The 24,600-nt window shown below is 44.4% G+C and overlaps 1 long non-coding RNA gene across 1 annotated transcript in view; it reads left to right on the top strand.

Annotated features, from left to right (window-relative positions):
* Nucleotides 1-1,814: 1,814 nt before the first annotated feature.
* Nucleotides 1,815-24,600, top strand: part of LOC133372354 (uncharacterized) — a 29,070-nt gene continuing 6,284 nt past the window's right edge. The window contains exons 1-2 of the long non-coding RNA XR_009759478.1: nt 1,815-1,882; nt 15,405-15,545. This is a non-coding gene — a long non-coding RNA (uncharacterized LOC133372354). The remainder of the gene's footprint in view (nt 1,883-15,404; nt 15,546-24,600) is intronic.

Here is a 24,600-nt window from a genome sequence, read left to right as displayed (position 1 = left end):
GACATAGGGACCCTGCTGGGACCGTGCTCCCCCAAAAAGTAAGGGTCTAAGACCATCTCAGACCCTGGGTGACTACACCCCTGGGGAGAAGAGATATGTTTTGGTGGCAAACTGCTCCTAAAAATCATAAAGGGGTGGGGAGAAATCTGGTTTCTTCATGGGCCAAACTAAGTCTTTTATTGATTCTGAATTTTATGTGATTCTGAATTTTGGGTTGGGTGAATGAAGCTCCTTATCACTTGAGGTTGCAGTTCTCCGCACGCTTCCCTGTTTGAGTAAGCCCCGACGAATTCATTGGGAGTTGCTTCTGAGTAAACAAATGTAGGATTGCACTATAAATATCTTTACAGGTTGTGTAAATAATAAACATATTTGATAGTCATGCTTATATAAATATTTCTTCATACTATGTCCCGGTAAGTATCTGATTTCACAATATGGTTGTACAGTATCACTTCCTCTACATTTTCAGTGTGCCCTTCTTCCTTGGTTCCCCTCTGTTGTTTCCATCCTGAGGGGCGGATTAGGCTGAGAGATGCTGAGTAGACCATGGTCGCCCAGTTAAACTTCGCAGCTCATTTCCATTTAAAAAAATTAATGAAAACAATTTACATGCAGGCAAGTTTATTAAATAGATCCACACAATACGTTTAAAGGACATCCAACTTGCATTTAAAGCACATGACTTCCCCTAAAGAATCCTGGGAAGTGTAGTTTCCCCCTCACAGTTATCGTTCCCACCACCCATGACAAACTATTATTTATTTATTTATTATTATTTATTATTTATTGCATTTGTATACCGCCCCATAGCTGAAGCTCTCTGGGTGGTTTACAACAATTAAAAACATTAAAAACAAATATACAAATTTAAAAACACATTTTTAAAAAGCAATTTAAAAATACATGCTAAAATGCCTGGGAGAAGATGAAGTTGTCTCTCATAAAATGCTAGCATGAAAATCTGTCCCTAAAAACACCACAATTGTTCCCTGGTACATTTCACTACAGTTCTCATGATTCTGTGGTGTGATTCATGTGCTTCAAATATGTGTTGAATGTGCTTTAAATGCACTAGGTATGATGTGCATTCATTAATGAATTGAAAAGAACAATTCTAAAAGATATTTTTTTAAACAGGGAAGGGTTGTAGCTCAGTCGTAGGGCATAGGTTTTGCACGCAAAGGTCCAAAATTGAGTTTCTGGGGAAGACTATATTGCCTAGAATCCTGGAGAGCCAATGCTAGTCTATGTCACCAATACTCAGCTAGATGGCACCAAATGGCCTGAGTAGGTATAAGGAAGATTCTTTTGTTCCTCAAAATGTAAAGAGACCCAAGGGCCACGGTGACTGTAAAATTTATTTATATATTTTAATTACAACATTTATATACCACTTTATTGTAAAAAACCTCAAAGAGGTTTACAGAAAGAATTAAAACAATAAAATTATTGGCAACAGTTAAAGACAGGTATTTAAAAACATTCAAAATAATAAAACTAACAATGAGTTAAAAATAGATAAAAAACATAATAGCATCTGGTTTTTTGGGGCCATAGAAAAAGTACACTGTACCAATTACGATATTTTGTTGAAAAGAGAACTTTTTCCAATCCTCCAGCTGAGAACTGTATCTCCCTCAGGTCTCAACAAAGATCTAGGGATAACTCCCTTATTGTAGTTCATCTGCAAGACCTTTTTACATTTTGAGCAGTACCATACACCTTTAAGAATGTCTAAAACTCTTCTGCCTTTAGTGCACTGTTATTTCCAACGGTGTGGGAGCTGCTCCTCTCTCTCTCTCTGTTTTGCAGCCAGCTGTGTATAAGAACTGATCTAGCTGGCCATACCGATAAGACAGCAGCGTTGAACTTCCTTGAGGTACTTTAATTTTCTGTTTCTAGAGCCATTATATAGGTTGTTTTAGAATTTTCAAACCCAGGTTGTTTGTTTGACTGCAGTTTTTTCTCTGCTAGCTTAGTGCAAATTACATGACAGTCAATAGTTGTATGTGTCACCCATGTGTATATTTGCTTGCATTTTTGGGTCAACCTTCCTTCTATCAAGACCAGTGGCACATATTTTCTGTACCTTCAGATTGTTCTCTTTGTGTGCTATTGGTTTTCTTCCTATATCCAGGTCCAGGAGCCAGCTGTCTCTTAGCATTTTACATGTCTGTACACCGATGAGATAATTGTATGGTATTTGCACCATGTGTGCTGATTCCTTTTACAGTTTTTGGTGCATTTGCAACAGAGATAGCTTTGTAAGATTTTTGCCTGCTGGTCTATTTATGTTGTTATCATTTTTAGTTTTTTTTGTCCTTCCCCTAAAGCCAGTCTCATTCCACATACTAAGCTTGAGATACTGCTTTGATACCAATGTGTGTCATGGGATAGATATTTTACCTTTGCATTCGTTTGTCCTTTTCACTCGGTTCAGGTAATTTTTGGGGAGAGATTTTGTGTTCGTATTTTCTGTTTTGTATTCAGAGATGAAGTTTTAAAGTTCAGTTTTATTTTGTGTTATTGTTCTTAGTTGTCCTCTTTCTTCCTTACTGAGTAGAGCTTTTGCAGCCAGTGTTTAGTGTATTATGGGATTATTCATTTTTAACAGATTAATGTATAAACTGGTTATTATTTATGGTATGATTGATAATTGATTTTAAGCCTGTGTATATGTTTGCTTTTACAGAATGCCCTTGACAAAGGGCAGTAATCCCTACTCTACAGAAAAGAGTAGAGAATCTTTCATTTCCACCTTTGACTTTTCACTGGCAAGGTACTTTAAGGGTCCCCCCCCCTCCTTGTTTCTGGTACTTTTGGGTGCCTCTCTCCTTGCTGTTTTGTTAGCAGCAAATCAGCAACAAGTGCAGATTTTGGAGCAGAGGTATTATGTGCTGATAGGGTCCCATTCATGTCAGCAATCGTGCCACAGTATTCTGTACTAACTGCAGCCACCGGGTCAGGTTGTGCCACATGGGGACTTCTGTGACCTTGGCTGACTGGTTGCCAGGATTTTTTCAGTTTTGATTTTTGGTTAGGAATCCTGACTGGTTGTGGGATGCTGAGTTTTCTGTCTTACTCATAGCAGTCTTGTTGTGGTTGGTATGGTATTGCATTTAGGAAATCGTCACTGTCTTTTTCTTTTTCTGTTTGCATTTCATTTTCCTTTCACCTCACTCTCTTTCATCCATAGAAGCAACAATGGTTCCATGAGCTCTGCTCAGCCCCCTTAAACTCACTGATGAGGCACCTTGTTGTCGGTATGGTGGTCTGTTTCTTGCCAAAGTGGTAAAAGAGAATTCACATACTGACTGCAATTGTTGTTCCCAAGCTGCTGCCTGTAAAGGCAGACCAAATCATGTGTGCTTTCTCTCTGTCAATTAGTATTCACTGGAATTGGGTTGGCTGTCAAAGTGAGTTTATAGCAGCCCACAGGGGAGACAGAAAAGAGTAGAGAATCTTCTTACTCCTACTCATTTCTCAGACTTCTTTCTGAAGTGAAGGAGCAGCCATGTTAAAATGCAGGGGCAGGGCATTCGAGGCGGGGGGTTGCCAACCCTGCTTGCATATGGATATCTTTGCAGAGGATCCCTAGTCAAGCTTTACCAACAACACAATCCAAACCATATCTACTGAAAAGTAAGTCCTATTGAGTTCTATGGGGCTTAGTTCCTTAGTGAGTGTGTTTAGAATTGCAGCCCTTCGGGGACATCCATCTTTACTCCTGAGTGCTCCCATCTAACATCTCCACAATACTAGGCTCCTTTCTTCCTACAGTGGCCTCCTGGTGACTGGCCTGGCCTGAGGGCACTTAAACCCTTTTTGCCAAAAGCGAGTTGGCTAGATTTAACGTTCCCTACCTAGGCTCCATCTTTTAGCTAAGATTTTTATCTTAATTTCCAATTGGATAAATGTTTTTGTTTGACTTGTATGAACCAAGCAACTGTGGTTGATGCATAATGTATCATGCTTAATGACATCAGTTGGGCCTGCTCTGTGACGTCACTTAGGCCTGCCCCATGACATAACATACCACAGAGGCGGTTCGTCCCCTAAACCAATGCCTGGTTGCCATACAAAACTGGACTAATAGGAATAAATTAAAACTTAATCCAGAGAAGACAGAGGTTCTGTTAATTGGACAAAAACCGTCTCATGAAATTAAAAGCCTACTTACCTTAGACGGGGTCCCACTCCCTCTGAAATCTCAAGTTCGGAGTTTGGGTATTATCTTAGATTCCGCTCTGTCCCTTGAACCTCAAATTGCAACAGTATCCAGAAGTGCTTTCTCTCAATTAAAACTAGTCCGTCAACTCCATCCTTTTTTAGAGATGTCGGACTTGAAGCAAGTGACACAGGCTCTTGTGACCTCAAGACTGGACTATTGCAACTCCCTATATATTGGACTATCTGCAAGATCACTTCGCCCGCTTAAGCTGATACAGAGCGCGACGGCAAGAATGCTGACCAGAGCAAGCCCACAGACACACACCACGCCTCTGCTTTATTAACTTCACTGGCTTCCGATCTCATTCCGTCATCAGTTTAAAATCTTAGTATTAACTTTTAAAGCTCTAAATGGTTTAGCGCCAATATATTTATCAAATCGTATTCTGGAATTTAAACCTCAGCGACCGACAAGAATACATTTCGAACACTCTCTCATCATCCCATCCACCTTTATAATCCGCCGTGCCAATACTAGAAACAAAGCTTTCTCGACCATAGCGCCCATCCTATGGAATAATCTGCCACCAGAGATCCGACCTTCTTCTTCACTCATGGACTTTCTCCGTCAGTTAAAAACTTTTTTGCTTCGTTTAGCTTTTAAACATTTAATAGTTAATTGATTTTTAATGTTGTTACTGTACTCTTATTATTGTTATTTTAGATTGTATTGGATATTGTTACTGTTCGCCGCTCTGAATTCTATGAACTAGGGCGGGGTATAAATTATTAAAATAAATAAAAATAAATAAATAACTCTGGCACACCTCTATGACATCACTAGGGCCCACTCCCAAAATCCCAGGGTTTGGGATGCTTCTGACCTGGCAACCCTACCCATTAACCGTCTGGTTGGCCTTGCCATGCTGACCATGGGGGGTCACCAATGGCACTCCTTGTCCAGGGCACTCCTTATCCTAGGGCCAGCCTGCCTATCAGTTCCAGCCAGCACTGCCAATGGTCAGACAACATGGCAACTGCAGTCCACAGCACCTGGAAGGCACCATGTTGGGGGATGCTGGCGTAGAGAACCTGTTCAGGGAATGTTGCTTGCAAGCCCACAGATGTTAGTAGATTGGCCCAGGCAAAGTTACTTCATGGGATCAGCTCCTAACTACGGATGTTATCAAAACTCTCCTCATCCAAGATTTCTTCCAAGATTTTGGGCTTCCAAATGACTGGGGTTTGGTTGAGAAATGGAACTGGTGCACAGGCGAATTCTCCACTGGTCTATTTTTTTCTTTCCAGGGTGTTTTTTTTTTTTTTGGCCTCAGTGCTGTGCAATTGCAGTTCACCACAACTTTCTGTAAACTTTTAAGGGGAAGGGTCTTAGCTCAGTGGAAGGCCATCTGCCTTGCATGCCAAAGGCCTCAGCTTCAGTCCCTAGCTTCTCCAGGCAAGGCTGGGATTATCCCCCATCTGAAAGTCTGGAGAAATACCACCAGTCACTGTAGGCAATTCTGAGCTGGATGGCCCAATGGTCTGACTCAGTACAAGGCAGCTTCTTATGTCTTAGGGAAGTTGCTTTGCATGCAGAAGGTCCCAGGTTCAATCCCCAAAGGCATCTCCAGGTAGGGCTGGCAGACACCCTGTCTGAAACCCTGGAGAGCCGCTGCCAGTCAGTGTAGACAATACTGAGCTAGGTAGACCAGTGGTCTGACTCAGTATCGGGTAGCTTCCTATGTTCCTAGAGTGCCTTTCTAGAGCACTTCACTTCCGTTATCTCAGTCATCATTACAATAGCCCTGCAAGGCGGGCAAGTATTTTCACTGTTATCAGGATCAGGGAGGGGGGGAGAATTCGTTTAGTCCTGATCTTACACTCTTGATCTCTCTTGCGGATCAGAATGCAAATCCCAACAGCACGATGCACTTCTCCAGGTTTTGTGATGCAATTTCAGTGAGGAAAGAGTGCACACAAAAATACATATTTTACATAAAAGATGGATATAAAATGTATAGTATTATGGATGAATGCATTAGGAAGTGCATGTTTTACATTTAAGAGTGCATGCTTTACATAGCAAGTGTGGACAAAGCATATACAATTTAAATGTGTACAGTTTAAAGGCAGATGGATTGTAAGTACAGTGGAATTTGGCAGGAGAGGTCTACCTGGCACCTGCGCAGACGTATATTGTGACTGCTAAAATCACTTTGGGTCCATCTTCAAAATCATTTTATTCAGCACCATACAGATGCAAACCTCAGTTTGTCATCGAGCATAATGCTCAGGAGAGGACTGCAGACTGGGGAGAAATTTGTTTTGGTGCACATTTTAATGCAAACTCACTGAATATGCACTTCCCAAAACGGTGCGAGGACCAAACTACTGGTGTCCTTCAAAATGTGCTTTTGTGATGCAGTTCTCCACCCAAAAACTGCGTACAAAAAAGTGTGCATTAGGGAATGTGTGCGTGAAAATGCATTTATTAGTAAAATTTAAAAAACCATACAAAAATGTATTGTTGCGTTTTTGTGCAAAGAAGCACAAAGTGGTCCAGTTGATGGGCCAATGGTCTGATTCAGTACAAGGCAAGTTCTTCCCTTTCCTTCATCTAACCACTCTAAGAACCTTATGGTGTTAGCGTGTGGGCAAAGCACGATAGTTCTGCTTGTGGCTTTAGATCTACGGTGGCTTGCTCGCATACGTACATTGCCAGTCATGAAGCAGAGAATGATCGTTCCTATGCTAGGCTGACTCCACAGTAGCAGTACAGATGCTGGCCACTAGATGTCAGGACAACATCACTAAAAATGATTACCAAGGCTAGTTTGCCAAAAGACAACACAATTTCATCACCCAGAGAAATCCTTTATCAACCACGGTGCCTATAAACCAGCATTTACAGAGAATCAGTGTGACTCACAGCGCAAAGATTTGGCCTCAGATTTGGTCCTTGGGTCAGAGTCTGCAAGTTTTGGGGTCACTCGTGACTCTTCATTGGCTGAATAAAAAATGCAGTTGATTAAACAGAGAAAAAGGTTACTCTGCTACCATAGATTGTCGGTTTTAGACAGTCTTCACAAACCTGGCGCCCTTCAGATGTTCAGGGTTGTAACTCTCATCAGTCCCAGCTTGTTGGTCCAGGAATTTTCAGTCTTTATTATAATTCTATTGAGTTGTATCCAATTAAGTCCTGCTTGGAGCAGACCCATTGAAATTGATGGGCCTAAGTAATGTCCATTAACGTCAATGGGTCTACTCTGAGAAGGACTAACATTGGATGCAGCTCATAATTATAATTATTTTGATCACAGATATACTGCCTCTGCATGTGGATGTTCTATGTGGCTATGTGAATTTTGCTTATGTCTGGTTGCCAGATACTAAGAAAAGGGGATGGCAATCTGCTTCATAAGAAGAGCCCTGCTGGATCAGACCAAAGGTCTATCTGGTTCAGCATCCTACCCAGAGTAGATGCCACATGCTTCCAGGAAACCTATAAAGCAGGGCATAAAAGCAATACTCCCCCTTTGTTACTCCCCCACAACTGGTATTCAGAGGTAGATTGCTTCTGAACATGGAGATTCATTTACAAGGATTCCTAGTTATTGATATTGTAATAGGATTGAGGGTTCAGCTGGATGACCTCAAGTCCCATACAACTCAGTGATTTTTGTGGTGGTATGGGTTAGCGTCTAGACGAGAGACCCAAATGCTCAAACCTGCCAAACAGGCCTGGCTTCACTATGTAAAATAGTTGGCCAAGTGAAGGTGATGTGTTGCCACAGGAGCTAACGGTGGAAGATCCTTCTGAGAGAAGTGGATTACCTTCCTCTTCCCAGGAGTGGAATGTGCTCATTGGATGATAGAAGAAGAACAGCCTGCTGGATCAGGCCAGTGGCCCATCTACCATCATTCTGCCCTCATCGTGGCCAACCGGATGCCCATGGAAGCCCGCAAAGAGGACCTGAGCGCAGCAGCACTCTCCCTGCTGGCATCTGGAGGCATATTTCCTCTGACAGCGGTAGAACATGTGCCATCATGGCTAGCATCTGTTGATACTCCAGTCTTCTCTGAATTTGTTTCCTCTATTCCAGCCTTTCCCAACTAGTGTGCCTCCGGATGTTGTTGGACCACAACTCCCACCAGCCTCAGCTAGCATTGCCAATGGTCAGGAAGATGGGAGTTGTGGTCCAACAACATCCGGAGGCACACTGGTTGGGAAAGGCTGCTCTATTCAGTCTGGGAATGGAGAGAGATGAGTTGAGTTTGAGGAAAGGCTGGAAACTGGAGACAGGCAGAGAAACTGGCTCCCTGCACCGTGGCTTGAGGATGCCTCCTGTCATCCTGATGGAGAAGCAAGATACTGGACTGCTGATGCTTTAAACCCCTCCATCTTAAGCTCAGGTTGGGATGTGTGTAAAAAAATAAACCCTATTTCCTAAAAGACGCTACAGTCTCTGCTGACCTTCTTTCCAAGGAAACCAAACCCTGGGTAAGCGCAGGGACCCACTTGGAGATTGGGGTGTCTTGCAAGAATTTTATTTTTGAATGCATCCCCCCCCTCATAATTGATGGAGAATGGTAAAAAAAAATCAGAAGAATTTTTTTCAGCGCAACATTAGTCTCTGTTTATCACATGTTAGTTGCTGGCAGGGGCAAACTATGCCTAGAACTGGCACTGATTTCTGGTCGACAAGGGCAAGGTCTGCCTCAGGCAAGGAGCAGAAGGTCTTCCGTTTCCCTAGCTGTGAAAATGATTGTCCACATCAACTTCGCTGGAGGATGTGATATTTCCCCCGAGTGGAAACAGAACAGTACAGAGAGCGTCTATATTTCTCTCTAGAACAGGAGAAGTGGCAGGGCTGTTGCCGGAACCAGTCTTGAAGGGGAACTTCTGGAGCTCAGTGGCTGCACATCTGCTTTGCATGCAGAAAGTTCCAAGGTTCAGTGCTCAATTTCACCAGGCGGTGTTGAGGCTGCCATCTTTGTGAAAACCCTGAAGAGCCATTGCCTGTCAGTGTTGAAAATACTGAGCAAAACGGACCAGTTCTCGGACATAGTAGCCCATCTAGCTCAGCACTGTCTACACTGACTGGCAGCAGCACTCCAGGATGTCAGTCAGGGTCTCTTGCATCCGGTTAGTTGCCGGGGATGGAACCTTTTGCCTGCAGAGCCGGTGCTTGACCGCTGAGCTACCTATGGCCCTATCCACCCCCACGGGAGATGAATTTGGCCAATGTTCACTTACTCATCTCGTGTTCTACGCAGAAATCAATCCAGCCAATACAGTCGGTATTTGTTGTCCTGTTCGGTCCTTGGACGATATGGAATTGATGATGCTCGCCCGCCACTGCTTCGCATTGCAATACCGTTGCAATTAAAGGAATGGTGTGGAACAATGTAATGTTTATATTATAATACTTTTTAATAATATGTTTTTCTTTATGTATTATGTTTCTGTAAGTGTCACACTTACAAAAGGGGGAGGGCTCTGGCGCCCTGTGGGGGGGCAAATTGGATGGTCTATGTGGGGGGGGGCAGGGGCAGCTTTGGCTTTGGGGGGAGGGGGCATGTTTTGCTGCCTTTGTAGGGGGAGGGGGGAGCTTTGGTGACAGTAGGCGGGGCTGGTGAGAGCGAAGCGAGCAGAGGTGGCAGCCCCTAGTAGTTACATAATTACCATTTTGCCATATATCGGACAAATAACAGCTTTTTTTTGGTCAGAAGCCAAACTGCAGCGTAACAGAAACAGCAGTGCATGTGATGAATATGGGGTGCAATGGAAATCAACACCATCTTGCATTCCCAATCCCCATTTGCTAGGGCTGTCACTCTGTTCAAGAAAGCTTAGGTGATGAATGTATGAGTTTTATTTGATTTATTGATTCAGTCTATGTAAACTTGTATCTATAGTTCTAAAATCTCCACTTTGTTCTTTTCAGTGACATCTCTCAATAGCCATAATTCCATTAGGCTATAGCAGAGGAAAAGATGTGCCTGCCTCACTTAGAAATAGCCATTATAAACAATTCAACATAGCACTCAACAGAAGATGGTGCCCTCACTGCACCCCAGAGGAGCACCCCAAAAATAGAATTGAGGGGCAGTGTGGTGCAGTGCTTAGAGTACTAGACCAGGAGCAGGGAAGCCTGGATTAAAATCCCTCACTCAGTCATGAAGTTGACTTGGCAATCTTGTGCCAGTCCCTCGCAGCCTGATGTCCCTCACAGGGTTGTTGCAAGGAGGAAAATGGAGGGGGGCCTTTGAGCTCTTTAGAGGAAAAGTGGGCACAAGTGTAATAAATAAGCTCACTGGAGCTGCAGAAGCGACAGCATGTGTTGAAATTAATTCTTTCGGGCAAGTAGGAAACATTTGCCTACTTAAGGGCTTAGCCAATGGTCACCTGAAACATGCTGCTTTGGAAGAGGCCTCTACGATGTGAGGCACCCATCAAACCGACTTAAAGAGCATCTCAGCTCTTCTGCAGCCTGACCTGTGTCATTAGAAAAGCACAATTATAGCCCCTGCTAGAATGAGGGCAATCCTCCTCTCAGATAGGAAACCTAGTTTTAAAATTTCTGCTCTCAACACCCTGTGAAACCTAGATTAGTGGAATCTGGGCTTATTATCATTTCCCCCCAAGAACAGCCTTGGCTCAATGCCAGGTCATATGATGCTGTGCGTGCAGACAGTCCTGGGTTTAAGCGAGTACTGTGCTAAGACCTGCTCTCTGGTTTCTCAAAACATTCCCCCCCCCAAAAGAGGCTTCTGATTTTCCATTGCACTCATAGGGCGCTTTAGAATTTCTTTGTGAGAACGTAAGAAGAGCCTTGCTGGCTCAGGGCAGTGGCCCCTCTAGTCCAGCAACCTGTTCTCGCAGTGGCCAGCCAGATGGTCTAAAAGGGAAGCCCGCAAGTGGGGCCTGAGCACAACAGCAATGCTCCCCTCCTGTGGTTTCCACCAACTGGTATTTAGAAACCTACTACCATTGACAGAAGAGGTGGAAAATAACCATGGTGGCTAGTAGCCACCGAGAGCCTTTTTCGCGCCATGAATTTGTTTAATCCAGTTGTGTAGTGGCAAATTCAGAAGTATATCCCTTCACAATAGTCACAACCACACACACCCTTTTGTTGCTACTGGGTTGAGGATGAGGTTTGTGTTAATGCCTTCTTCTACAACAACAGACGTCCCTAGGAGCCAGTCAGCATGAAATCGAAGAGTGTTAACTGCTAAGAAGAGTCTTCTCAGTGGCTTACTCACCTCCTTTCACTCTGATTGGCTATAATCAGCAGGAAAGTGGCAAATTCAGAAGTATATCCCTTCACAATAGTCACAACCACACACACCCTTTTGTTGCTGCTGGGTTGAGGATGAGGTCCGTGTTAATGCCTTCTCCTACAACAACAGACGTCCCTAGGAGCCAGTCAGCATGAAATCGAAGAGTGTTAGCTGCTAAGAAGACACTTCTCAGTGGCTAACACATTCCCGTCATGATTAAAAAAGGGAAAAGTCTTCTAACATGCTTCCTTGTCCATTCCTGCTGATTGTACCCAATCAGAGTGAAAGGAGGTGAGCCAGTCAGCATGAAAGGGGAGTGTTAGCCACTGAGAAGAGTCTTCTAACATGCTTCCTTGTTTCCTGCTGATTGTATCCAGTCAGAGTGAAAGGAGGTGAGTCAGCCACTGAGAAGACTCTTCTTAGTAGCTGACACTCACCTCTATCATGCTTATCGGCTCCTAGGGATGTCTGTTGTTGTGTGCGAAGGCATTAACAGAGATGTCATTCTCAACCTAGCAGCTTAAAAAGAGGGACATGCATGGCTGTGACTATCGTGAAAGGACCCTGCACTTCTGAGTTTGCCACAACACTACTGCAGGGCATTGCTGGACTACAGGCAGCTCTAAGAGAGCAGCTTGCTCCAAAAAAGGTTGGGAGCAGACTAGGGCCTTTGAAGCCTCTGCTTGCAGACTGCTTCCTCCAGGTTCCACCCCCTTGTAGGGAACTCCAGAGCCTCCTCTTCTCCCAGGCATTTTAGTATGTGTTAAAATTGTTTTTTAACTTTTTTAAGAATTTAAAAATTTTAAAGATGTTTTAAATTGTCTAAATATGTGGTTTATTGTATTTCATGTATGACTGTTGTGAACCGCCCAGAGAGCTTCGGCTATGGGGCGGTATATACATTTAATAAAATAAAATAAAATAAAAATAAAATAAAATTAAAGGGCCAACCCTCCGGCCTGGAGATGGGCACTCCTCCCCCTCTGTTCCACAGCCTCCCTCTTGGTGCCCTGCCCTGACTCCTCATCCAGTGCCCTTGCAGCCTTCGACTCTGTGCCCAGATCACCGCTAAATACCGGGGTCACAACAGAGCGGCGTCTATATGGTGATGCCATGGGGCCAATTAGCCTGTGTCCCGAGCAGTGCAGGCAGCATGGCCAATGGTCCTGGCACACCTCCCCCAGATGGTGTTAGATTGCAACTCCCATCATCCCTGGCTGTTAGTCGTGCTGGCCGAGGGTGATGGGAGTTGGGAGTCCTGCACCATTTGGAGGGCACCTGGTTGGAGAAGGCTGGCTGACAGAATTAGAAACAGATGGGCCTTTGACCTGACGGAGCAAGGCTCTTCTTACGTTCTTATGACAAAGCAATTTTTTTAAAATGATCATTAATCAATTATTAATGTTAATATCGGGGTGCATTCATTGTTAGTCCTACTCGGCATAGGCCCACTGAAGTTAACAGACTTCGGTTCATTAATTTAAACGAGGCTACTCTGAGCAGGACAGCTGGATGCAACCCATTATTCTTAGGCCATTGCTATAAGATCATTGTTCTCTCCTGATCCCCAATGTTTATGGCTGACGAATGGTTTTTCAGCATCCGTGACATCTAAACTATCGGCCATGCTGGCTGAGGCTGATTGGAGTCCAACGACAGCTGGAGGGCCACAATCCCTCGTTGAGGACATGCCGCATAGGCACATTCTAGAAGTGTGGCCAGTGAGCAACCTCGTGATTCGTGGTGGGCGGCAGAGAATTGTCAGGGGCTCTGCGGAAGCATTGGTCCCTTGCAACAGGCTGATATCTGCCGCTGCAACTATCATGCTCCTGATTTTGCCACTGACTGAGCAGAAGGCCTTCTCTGTCTAATTAGCAGCGGCTTCATGGTGGCCATCTAAACCAGCGATTCCCAAACTTATTTCGACACGGACCGTTCCAAAATTGCTGGGGGTCTTGGGGAACCACTTAATGATTTTTTCCACCTGATGTGCAGCAATTGGAGCACGCTGTGCTGGGTGCTGGGTGATTTCTAATTGTATCGGTACAGACGTGCCATGGACCACCTGAATGGATCTCCTTGGTGGTCTGCAGATAATACTTTGCAATCCCTGATCTAAACTAAGAGGCTCTTAGGTGTTAAGATCAGCAGAGAGGGGCCTTGTGGCAGGTCCACGTTTGGGGTGGCAGCCCGGGAGAGGGCTTTCTCTAGGTCAGCCCCCTAAGCTGTGGAATTCCCTTCCCACAGAGGTATGTCTGATACCTTCATTTTATAGCTTTCCGTCATATGCTCAAGTCACACTTCTTTGCCCTGGTTTTTGACACCCAAGACATTTATTTTTAGGACCCACCCCGTTATTGTGATTGTCAGTTGTTGCTTCTTATTTTAATCTTGGGTTTTTAGATCATTATGGTGGTGGGTAAGAAATCTGGACCAGTGGATTGCCCCATCTTTTTTGTATGGCAAAAATGCCCATAGAAATTAGACATTCTTCGTTCATCTTCTAAGCGCTTCAGTCATTCTCGGCTCCGGCATCCAAAGATGAGCAAACAATCACATCGCGCACAACAAAATGTACTTTAAAATAAGCTTTATTTAGTAGTTGTTGTGGTTTTTTTTTTTAATATTTTCATATTTGCATCCATGCCTTCAAGGAATTGTTTCCCCCCCACACATGTGGGAGGAGTGGGGGAAAAAGAAAGGTAAATCTAATGTTACCCATAATTCATAAGCTATTTTACGGTAGTACTCTTTTAAATAAATCACCTTCTTAGTTTCGCTTTTAAAAGGATTATTTCCTAATTGACAAAAAAAAGGAAAAAAGGTAAAGAGAGCGAGAGAGAAAAAAACAAAAATGGAAAAAGGGAATGAATGTCTTATATTCTAAACGTTTTGCGGTTTGGATTTTAAACTCTGATTACAAGGGAAAATGGGGTGGAGAGGAGGGCAGAGGGAGGGAATGTATAGCCCATTGTGCAGAAGTGATCCACTCAGAAATGTTTGCCCCTTCGTATAATTGGTGCTGATGGGAACTTCCTTTGAAATGTCAATAGCAGCTTTCGGGAGGCTATTCTTGTCAGGATCATGGCAGGGGGACAGAAAGAGTTAAACTCCTCTTCCGCACCCCTATGGCTTCCCCACAACTGCAATTTTACATAACCAAGGAACGTCCATGTCAATTGTAATCAACATCACATCTGGTATGGCTCTAAGATACCCTATGTCCACACAAGCACTGGCTGACAGTACCTATTTTAGTCTCCAAATTGCTCCAAGTAGCCGAATCTTTGTGTGCTGCTCTTACCAATCTGAAGACAAGATCTCCCTTTTCCAAACAGGGTTCACAAATCAGAATTCCCGAAAACCAGCCCAGCACCCTAGAATCGATTGCCTTCCACTAGTATTAAGAGAGTCAAACGACATTTGTTAAATTTACAACACGCTGGGTTTGGTTAGCTGCCTATTTGTTGGAAAAGTGGTCTTGGCTCCTGGAAAGGGAAGGGAGGTTTTTGAAAGCATCTTCAGAAGCTTTTTTGAGGGCGGGGTGTAGTTGCTACTGAAGCCTTGGCAAAAGGCAGCATCCCAAAAAAGTGTCTTTCCCTGCCACTGTTGCTCCCTCCCCAGGATTTAGAAGAACCTGGGTTGATGACAGTGTCAGAAAAGATCTGCTTGCAGAAATGCTTGACCAACAGAAGCAATGGCCCATTGTCACATTTGTGAGATCTTGCTGGTGCAGAGAGAGAAATGGATGGGTTTTCATGTCAACAAAATGGGTCTGCATTAAAGGAAGCTGAGATGGTAAACAGTCTCCAGGGTTCCTGAGGGCAGGCAATGCCCTGCCTATGCTGGCATGTCTGTGCATGTGTATATGACCCATAAGAAGGACCAAGTTGAAGATTATTTGTACATCTTTACTGACCTTGCATAATTGTATTCTGTTTCAGCTCCTTTGGGGAGGAGCATAGAAGCCTATGCATAGCGCTTCTCCTAAGCCCCTGGCCCCTTCCGAGATTCAGTCAGCCGCTGCTCCATATTTTCAAGATTATTTTCATCATCATAAGGTCCAGAAGCTTAAAAAAAAAAAGGTAAGAGTTTCTTGGCACATTCATAGCTTTGGCGAGTTGTGGTGTAGGCCCAGAATCGCAGTGTATTCATCTCTGGGTACAATCCTCCGGGGAAATTCCTGTATGAGTTGAACGAAATCTGTATGAGACCAGTAGAGGCTCCCTCACATAGTAACCATCCGTCAGAACATCTCCCCTCTGCAGGTGGCAAGCCCACCTGAGGTTGGCATCAAGAACGTCTCCTTAAGCATGGGTTCAAGTACCATAGGCTGTGGCCCCTTAATTAGAACTCTGCTTCTCACATCACATTTTCAGGGTAAGGGCATGTTCTTCTGAGAGCCACTCCTGAGTTTTGCTAAAATTAGTTCATTGTGCAGCAAGGCGAAATCTTACTGCCAGAGACGTGTGTGCTACTTGTATGGGGAGGGAGCCGTGTGTCTGTTGTGATGCCCAGTTGCTGACAGCCTGGAACTGGCAAGTGGGACGCAAATGCGTCAATGTTACCCAAGTCCATATACAAAACTCTCCAGCTTCTACTGTTCAGCCACATGATGAACTGAGTGCAATGCCCCAGGGCGGATCTTCTCCAGATGGGAAAATAAACCAAACTTCTTGGCATGCACAGATCAACAAGGATATCGAAGGCATGCAGGAGCCAGGATGTCAGGTGCCCTGGGAACTACTTCCAAAGATGTTGGGTTGCCCTGGGGGATTCACCTCAATATGTTGCAGGCATCCTGGGTCAGGTAGTTCCCAAGGCATCTGGTGTCCCTGTTGGGCATCCTGGAGAACTACATGCACCAGGGGTGTTGCGATTCTGATGTCCAGGTAACTAGGGCCAAATAGAGGCCTCTCAGAGACGCCTTTGCTAGGCAAGGTTTGGAGGCAGTGGGGCAAGGCCCAGGGGCTTATGGCTAGGGTTTGGGGGCTCACAGAGAATGCTAACTGAGCGCTGTTATCTTCCTGATGTCATCTGGGGTATAATGTGGTTTCCAAATTTCAAGGGGGAAAACCCAGACTAGCTTGGTTCTTTTTGTTTTTGAGAAGAGTTTCCAAAATGTCAATTCAGCACTGGTTAGGCCTCATCTTGAATACTGCGTCCAGTTCTGATCTCCGCACTTCAAGAAGGATGCAGACAAACTGGAAACAGGTTCAGAGGAGGGCAACAAGAATGATCAGGGGACTGGAATCCAAGCCCTGTAAGGACAGAGTGAAAGAACTGGGCATGTTTAGCCTGGAGAAGAGAAGACTGGGGGGAGATATGATAGCACGCTTCAAGTACATGAAAGGTTGTCACATAGAGGAGGGCCAGGAACGCTTCTCGATCGTCCCAGAGTGCAGGACATGGAATAATGGGCTCAAGTTGCAGGAAGCCAGATTTCAGCTGAATGTCAGCAACAACATCCTAACTGTTAGAGCCATACGACAATGGAATCAATTACCTAGAGAGGTAGCGGGCTCTCCGACACTGGAGGTATTCAAGAGGCAGCTGGACAGCCATCTGTCAGGAATGCTTTGATTTGGATTCCTGTATTGTGCAGGGGGTTGGACTTGATGGCCTTATAGGCCCCTTCCAACTCTACTATTCTATGATTCTATGTTTGGGTGGCTCGTTCTGTTTTGCATTGAGTGGAGGAGAGTTGGTCCCTACTAAGCAGGTGCGGGACGCCAGAAGGGTCTATGTTAAGAATGAGATCTGGTTGACACGATCAACACTGGCTATTGCCCAGGCAAATTGGAAGCTTGACCTGGAAATACCTGTAGTCCTTCCAGGGCACGGGAAAGAACGAGCTGCTTAGGTGAGTGGCACTCTAGCCTGGGAGGTCTTTGCAGCCCAGGGAATTTTCAAACATCTTCCCCCAGGAGGGGTAGAGTCCAAATCTAAAGGCTCCAGGGCCAGCAGTTCCAATGTGGATCTCTAGATCCTTGGCTAGCAACTTTTAAAAAAAATGTTTTTGAATCAAGTAATATTTTGCATTTGCCGTCAAGGTTAGCTTCACCCACTTAACTCATTTCTATACCTGATGGCTCACAGACTGGGCCAATGACTGTCCATTGTGCTTAAGATCCCTTTGCCTGCGTCCCAGGCCCAGCTCATGTGATTTTGGAAACAACTTAGGTCCCCTGGGATTTGGGGTGAAGTTGGGGGCCTGATGGAGGCCCTAAACCAGCAGTGGGGAACTCTTTCAGCTCATGGGTGTAAAGGCTCAGCAGGCCTCCCCTTTGGGCTGATGAAGCCATTTTGGCAAAACCATGCCCACATGTGCTATCCCTGTTGAAGTAGAGGTGTCAGGTGTGGGGCAAGTAAAAATGTGATTGGAACAAAGGGGTTTCCAGGCACTGCTGATCAGTGGCACCTGCAAAGTCATGTGCAAAGGGCTTGCAAAAGCCTCAGGCGCACATCAGCGGAGGCTTGCACAGTGCTGATTGCAGCCCTTTGCAAACCCTGACAATCAGCTGACTGACTGCTTGGGCCCCTGATGCTGTGGTTGGCTTGCAGGAAGTGAGGGAGCTAAGGATCCTGCCCGCCAGTCAGGTCCAGTTCCACATCCCTGCACAAAGCTGTGTCTTCACACAGCAGCCCACAAACGGGTACCATGTTGATGTGATGCTGTTCTTTCAGGGCCCACAGATCTGCATTTGCATTCTGGCTTTTATGTCTGGGGGAAAAAAAAGTTGTTTAGCACTGATAGGGTGGTAGGTGTGTGGCAATGTGTTTTCCTTTCCCTGGGTGCTTTGATGCTTTGGGATTTTGGGGTGTGTGGGAGATGCCCCCTGCCTGCTGTCCTTAGGGACAGACTCAGAGCAGATTTGAAATCGTGGGCAATAATGGTGCCATTGCCAGGAATAGCCGAACCTTTTCAATGCCTCATTTTTCCAGTCTTAAATTCAGTTCTCCACATTTCCATGTTAGTTTGCACAGATAGATAGATAGATAGATAGATAGATAGATAGATAGATAGATAGATAGATAGATAGATAGATAGATAGATAGATAGATAGATAGATAGATAGATAGATAGATAAGACAGTTTAGAAAGCAACAAACAGAACTTCACTCAAGCTTGCTCTGGATCCCTATAAGGATTCCGTTAATCACCTAATATATATATATGAGCATAATTGTGATTAACCAAACAGAGTTTTTTATTATATTAACAAAACGTTTCAGCTTCTGCCTTCATCAGCTGCCAACATACAAATGCTTACATCATCAAGTGCAAAAGATCAGGATGTCATATCCAATATATAGGAAAGACCACAACTGACCTACGCACGTGCTTCAGGAACCACAAGTCGGCAATTTTGACAAAAAAAGTGGAGCAACCAGTTGCAAAGCATTTTAACATTGAGGGCCACAGCCTGTTGGACTTTTCCATAACAGCGATAGAGATGCCAGCAGATCCAGCAGCATTGACTAAAAGGGAGAACTTTTGGATTTACTCTCTGGACACATTGGCACCACACGGCCTGAACCTGGAGGACAGTACCACCACTACTTAGCTTCTGCAAATGAAGCCCCTGTGAGCATTCCATCCTCAAAGCTCTATAACTGCCACCTTGGTAACAGCATTTGTATGTTAGCAGCTGATGAAGGCGGAAGCCGAAACGTTTTGGTAATACAATAAAAACCTCTGTTTTGTAAATCACAATTACATGTATATATTTTTAGGTGATTAACGGAATTCTTATAGGGATCCAGAGAAAGCTTGAGTGAAGTTCTGTTTGTTCCTTTCAAAAATGTCTTATCTATCTGTCTGTCTGTCTGTCTGTCTGTCTATCTATCTATCTATCTATCTATCTATCTATCTATCTATCTATCTATCTATCTATCTATCTATCTATCTATCTATCTATCTATCTATCTAATGACCTTGTGAAAATTCACTGGCATTTTAGTGTGAATTTCTCCTAATATACACATTTTTGTATGCAATTTTGCCTAATACACACATTTTTTGAACTGTGATTCCCCCCCCATATAATGCATTTTTAATGTTATTTTCACAAAAGTATGCCTTTTCTTTTGCATGCTTAGCCTTAGCCAGTGCATTTTTGTACCCATTACTTGCCTGGAGAACTGCATGGGAAAATTCAGAGAAGTGCAAATTTCTAAGGATGGCTGTGTTTCCTTTTGCGTCTTTCCCCCAGAAAGCACCAGTCAGGTAGGCTCGCCTTTAGATGTGTACTGAATTGAATGTCTTCACCATCCCTAGCTGTTGCACACCCACAAGCAGTGCAGTCATGTGAGAAGGTCAGCACAGTGGTGAGAAGGAATGATACGATCAGTTGTGCTGACAAGAAACAGCCATGGGGAAAAAAAAGCCCTGGAACTTGTTTTTAAATGCTGGGTTTGGAGTGTGAGGAGGGATAAATGTGTATCTGAGTGCCTCTTCCTTGCCACACCCTGTCCCCTCCTATCTGAGAGTCATAGGAGCAGCTCCTGGATCATTCCAGGCAGACTTAAGTCCCTTGGCCTCCGTGTCCAGTCTTGCAAATGATGTGGAAAAAACCTGTGCCTTAACCCTTTAAAACCACATTTTGCCCCATTGCTGGTGCCTCGGTTGCTCAGGGGCTGACAACGCAGCCTGGCTGACTGCAATATACTGAGAAGGAATGGTGTGGACAAGATCCCACACTGGTTCAGTCCTGGCATCTTGAAACTTTAAATGTGAGAAGCAGCCGTTTGAGCAGGAGTGGGCAACCTCTGGCCCACAGGCCGAATGTAGCTCCCCACTCGGCCTCTCTCCAAGGCCGTACTCCTCACCTGTGTAGAAACCTCTGGCTTTTGTGTGGCTGAAATGTAAAAGGGAAGTGTCGCATCTGTTGCCGCTGGCCTCGCCTACGACTGGCATGCAGCCCTGAGAAGGCTGCCCATGAAGGAATGTGGCCCAGTTCACACAGCAAAAGAAAGTGGCTAGCATCTAAAACCGGAAATGTGAGGGGGAGAAACCAGGATGCTAGAAAAATACGTGGCGTTTGTATTGGTGAAAGCAGTTTTGCTCATTGGAAGATATTGTACATCAGCCGTTACTCCCCTGATGAAAGTCTAAATATACAAGGCTGAAATGCGTCGGGTTTGGATTACGAATAAAACATATTTTTCTAGCATCCTGGTTTCTCCCCCTCACATTTCCAGTTCACACATCCCCATTTCAAGTGTGTGTGTGTGTGTGGGGGGGGAATTTTCTTGTTCCCTGACCTGGCTTATGGTTTGTTGTTGGGGAACAGGATTTGTGATCTCTCAGCGGGATGCCCACACCCTGACCGATCAGTGTGACACACTACCACAGTCCTGCCAGAAGGAGAGACGATTTTGAAATTCTCCTCACCTGAATTTCTCATCTTGGTACCAAAGTTGGACCTATGGGTTAGGAACCCCACTTCTCGTTTCTTTTTTTCCCCCACCGAATGCTGGGCATGTTCCGTTGTTCGGAGCTCTCTGTTCATTTGACTCATTCCTCTCCTCTGCCAAACCCCAACGTGCGTCATTTTACACTTGCCTGCATCGAATTGCATTTGCCATTTTACTGCCATTCCCCCAATAAACAGAGGCAACATCCTCCTTCAGTCACAACGGTGGCACTGCTACATGTGGGTCTTAAATTCTCCTAATTCTCCAGGAGGATCCAGGACTGTAGGGCAGGGTGAAACCATGGAACAATGGCATAGTTAAACTATGGAATTTGCTCGCACAAGATGCAGTCATGGCCACCAGCTTGGACGGCTTTAAAAGAAGATTAGACAAATTCATGGAGGACAGGGCTATCAATGGCTACTAGCCATGATGGCTGTGCTCTGCCACCCTAGTCAGAGGCAGCATGCTTCTGAAAACCAGTTGCCGGAAGCCTTAGGAGGGGAGAGTGTTCTTGCACTCGGGTCCTGCTTGCGGGCTTCCCCCAGGCACCTGGTTGGCCACTGTGAGAACAGGATGCTGGACTAGATGGGCCACTGGCCTGATCCAGCAGGCTCTTCTTATGTTCTTATGTTCTTAACAATAAAGGAAGAAAATGTTGGGGCTGCAGAAGCTGCTCATCAGACAGAAGCAGGCAGAGGAACGGTGTGCTCTACCGCCACCTTGTTGAAGGATTGCTACCCATTTCCCAAGAACAAAAAACAATCAAGGTCAGAAGTGTCATGGTTCTGGACTAGTAGTGCATGCATGCAAAGCCCTCAACTCTGAGGAGATGTACTTGGGATCTGTTTGGTGGCACTGGAGATGACAACCTGTTCCCTGAACCTGACTTCTTCCATGGGTGTCAGATGAGCTCAGGAACAGGAATAACCTGATGAACGTCCCTCAGAGGAGTCCCCGCAACTCCAAACACCGCTGCAGGGAAGCCAGTCAGCCCTTTAATTGGCTAGAAGCAGCCCTCGGAAGGTGGGACTTTCCTCTTAACTTACTAGCTCAGCCTATAAAGCCCTGGAGGGCGCTCCAAGCCAGTGGTGAGACAACTTGCTTGCTACGGGATCACCATCCATGGTCCTGAATGCTAGTTACTGAATTCTGAATCAGCAGCTCCAGGGAGAGAGGGAGATAGAGACCAAAGCTACATGCTCGGTAGTTGTGTTGATGGGCTGAGCCAGTATTTGTTGACATAAAATACCACCTAAACAAAGGGCCATTGCTTGTCTCCATACCTGGGTACTATGGAAGCATCGTCACATCCATTTTGACTAGTCCTTGAACTTGCCTTTGGCCTTTACTCTCTGAAGTCTTCCAGTCATTTCAGATCCAAGAAAGAATGTCAGAACGTTTTGTGGCTAAAAGATGCTGCACACATTTCTGACCTGAATATAAGTTTGGAATGTGTGTGTGTGTTATCCCTGATCTTGCATGTGGGATGGGGATACCTTTGAGTGTTTTGCAGGCTGCCACTCAAAATAGATCAAAAACAAACCAGATGACCAGTTATAGCATCATATCACCATGCGAGTCTCAGTGGCAGCAGTTAACATGAGTTAACCAGCTGCTGTGACAGACATGCACATTTGGAATTTGGGTTGGGCTGTCCAAGAACACCTCTTTATGGGGGGGGGGGAGAGAGACAGGGGATGGAGGTAGGGCGAAGGAAAATGGGAGGGGGGAACTAACATTTGTTCTCATGGCCTCAAATCCATCATACTTCAGCTTTGCAAATTCAACTCCCAGAGACCAGGGGAGTTGAAAGAGCACCCATCCAAAAACCCCACCCAATGTGGAAAAATATAAATTCCAATATTTATGTAATAATTTAGTTAGAATACATCTTCTGTATTGTGCAAATAAATTAAAACTAAACAATATAGGGTTAAGGAATTATTTCAGATGAGTTATTAAAAAAACAATAGAAAAATTAGGAAGAGAGCGAGCAAGCATGTACATCCATATGATAACCTGATAACCAGGTATGTTGGCCTAGAAGAGGTCAGCTCACTGGGGGTTGGGGTCTTGTTTTTTGGAATTAGGGGTAGCTTCACGTATGAAGCCCTCCCCTCTGAACTCTGAACACAAGTAAGAACATGGCCACTTGTGAACTGCAGCATAAATACTTTGTTTGCCACAAGTCTGGCTCAGAAGCCCACTGTGGGCTGAAGGATCATGTCTGTCACATGCAAAAAGAGAGAAAAAGTCCAGAGGGTGTCTTTGCATGATCATTTACAGAAAAATCTCATGGAGATGCATCCATCTTTATGTTCCCTCTGTTTGTTACTTCCTCTTGCAAATGTACCCCTAACGTGGCGGGCTATGGCTAGGGATGGAAAGACCTGTCTGTGTCGGTTCTCTCAGTTCCTCATTTTTCCAATGTTAAATTCAGTTCTCTACATTTCTAAAGCGATCTGCAAGCTTTTATTTTAAAAAATCCTCATAAAATTCTCCACCATTTTGGTGCAAATTTCCCCAAATAAACACATTTTTGTAGGCGGTTTTGACAAAGTTACACATTTTTGCAAGCCATTTCTCATCATTTAGTGCCTTTTTGCATGTTATTTTCACTCATGTGTTCAATTTTATGCACACGTTCCCCTAACAGATGCACTTTTGTACATGTTGTTTAGTTGGCGAACTGCATCCCAAAATTCTAATAAATGTGAATTTTGAAGGATGGCTGTGTTTTGGTTCCCATATTGTTTTGGAAATTGTGACTTTGATAAATTCTACTTGAAATGCAAACTGAAGCGAAATTCTAGCTGTGGCTACAGAAAAAATAAAAGACACCATGAGTTGTATCCAGCAGAGTTCTCCTCTGAGGAGACCCACTGACATTAATGAACTTAGATCCATTCATTTCAACAGGTCTCCTCTGAGGAGAACATAATTGGGATGCAACTCTCTTTCACTCAGACCTGTAGGCTGGAATTTTGTGGTGGTGGTGCCTCCGGATATGTGTGGGATTGATGCAGAACAGATAGAATATTGTTGTTATGTGCCTTCAAGTTGATTACAACTTATGGCGACCCTATGAATCAGTGACCTCCAAGAGCATCTGTCATGAACCACCCTGTCCAGATCTTGTAAGTTCAGGTCTGTGGCTTTCTTGATGGACTCAATCCATCTCTTGTTTGGCCTTCCTCTTTTTCTACTCCCTTCTGTTTTCCCCAGCATTATTGTCTTTTCTAGTGAAGCCAGAATATACATTTATGTATATAGGGATGGGCAAATCTGTTAATTTCAATTTCTCCTCTTTCCAGTCTTAAGTTCAGTTCTTTGCATTTCCACATCAGTTTGCAATTTTTTTAAAAAGAAACAAGTCCTCATGAGAATCCATAGCCTTTTAGTGCAAATTTCGTCTAATATGCACATTTTAATACATTCTTACCTACTATACACATTTTTACAAGCAATTTTCTCTGATATAACACATTTTGCATGTTTCACCGATTTATGCATTTTTAGTATAGAGTTTGCCCTAGTGTGTGCTTTTTTTGGTACCCATTACTTGGTTGGTGAACCACATTGCAGAATTCAGACAAGTGTGAATTTCAAAGGACGGCTGTGTTTTGGATCGCATATTGCTTTGGGAAGAGCGAAGGAGGATGGCCTTTAAATGCGAACCGAATCAAATTCCTTCCTTATCCCTACAGGTATGTCTAA

The sequence above is a fragment of the Rhineura floridana genome, chromosome 18, assembly GCF_030035675.1.
Source record: "Rhineura floridana isolate rRhiFlo1 chromosome 18, rRhiFlo1.hap2, whole genome shotgun sequence".
In the NCBI taxonomy this organism is placed as follows: domain Eukaryota; kingdom Metazoa; phylum Chordata; class Lepidosauria; order Squamata; family Rhineuridae; genus Rhineura; species Rhineura floridana.
The sequence above is the reverse complement of the archived record's forward strand: the minus strand, read 5'-3'. Positions and strand labels throughout refer to the sequence as shown.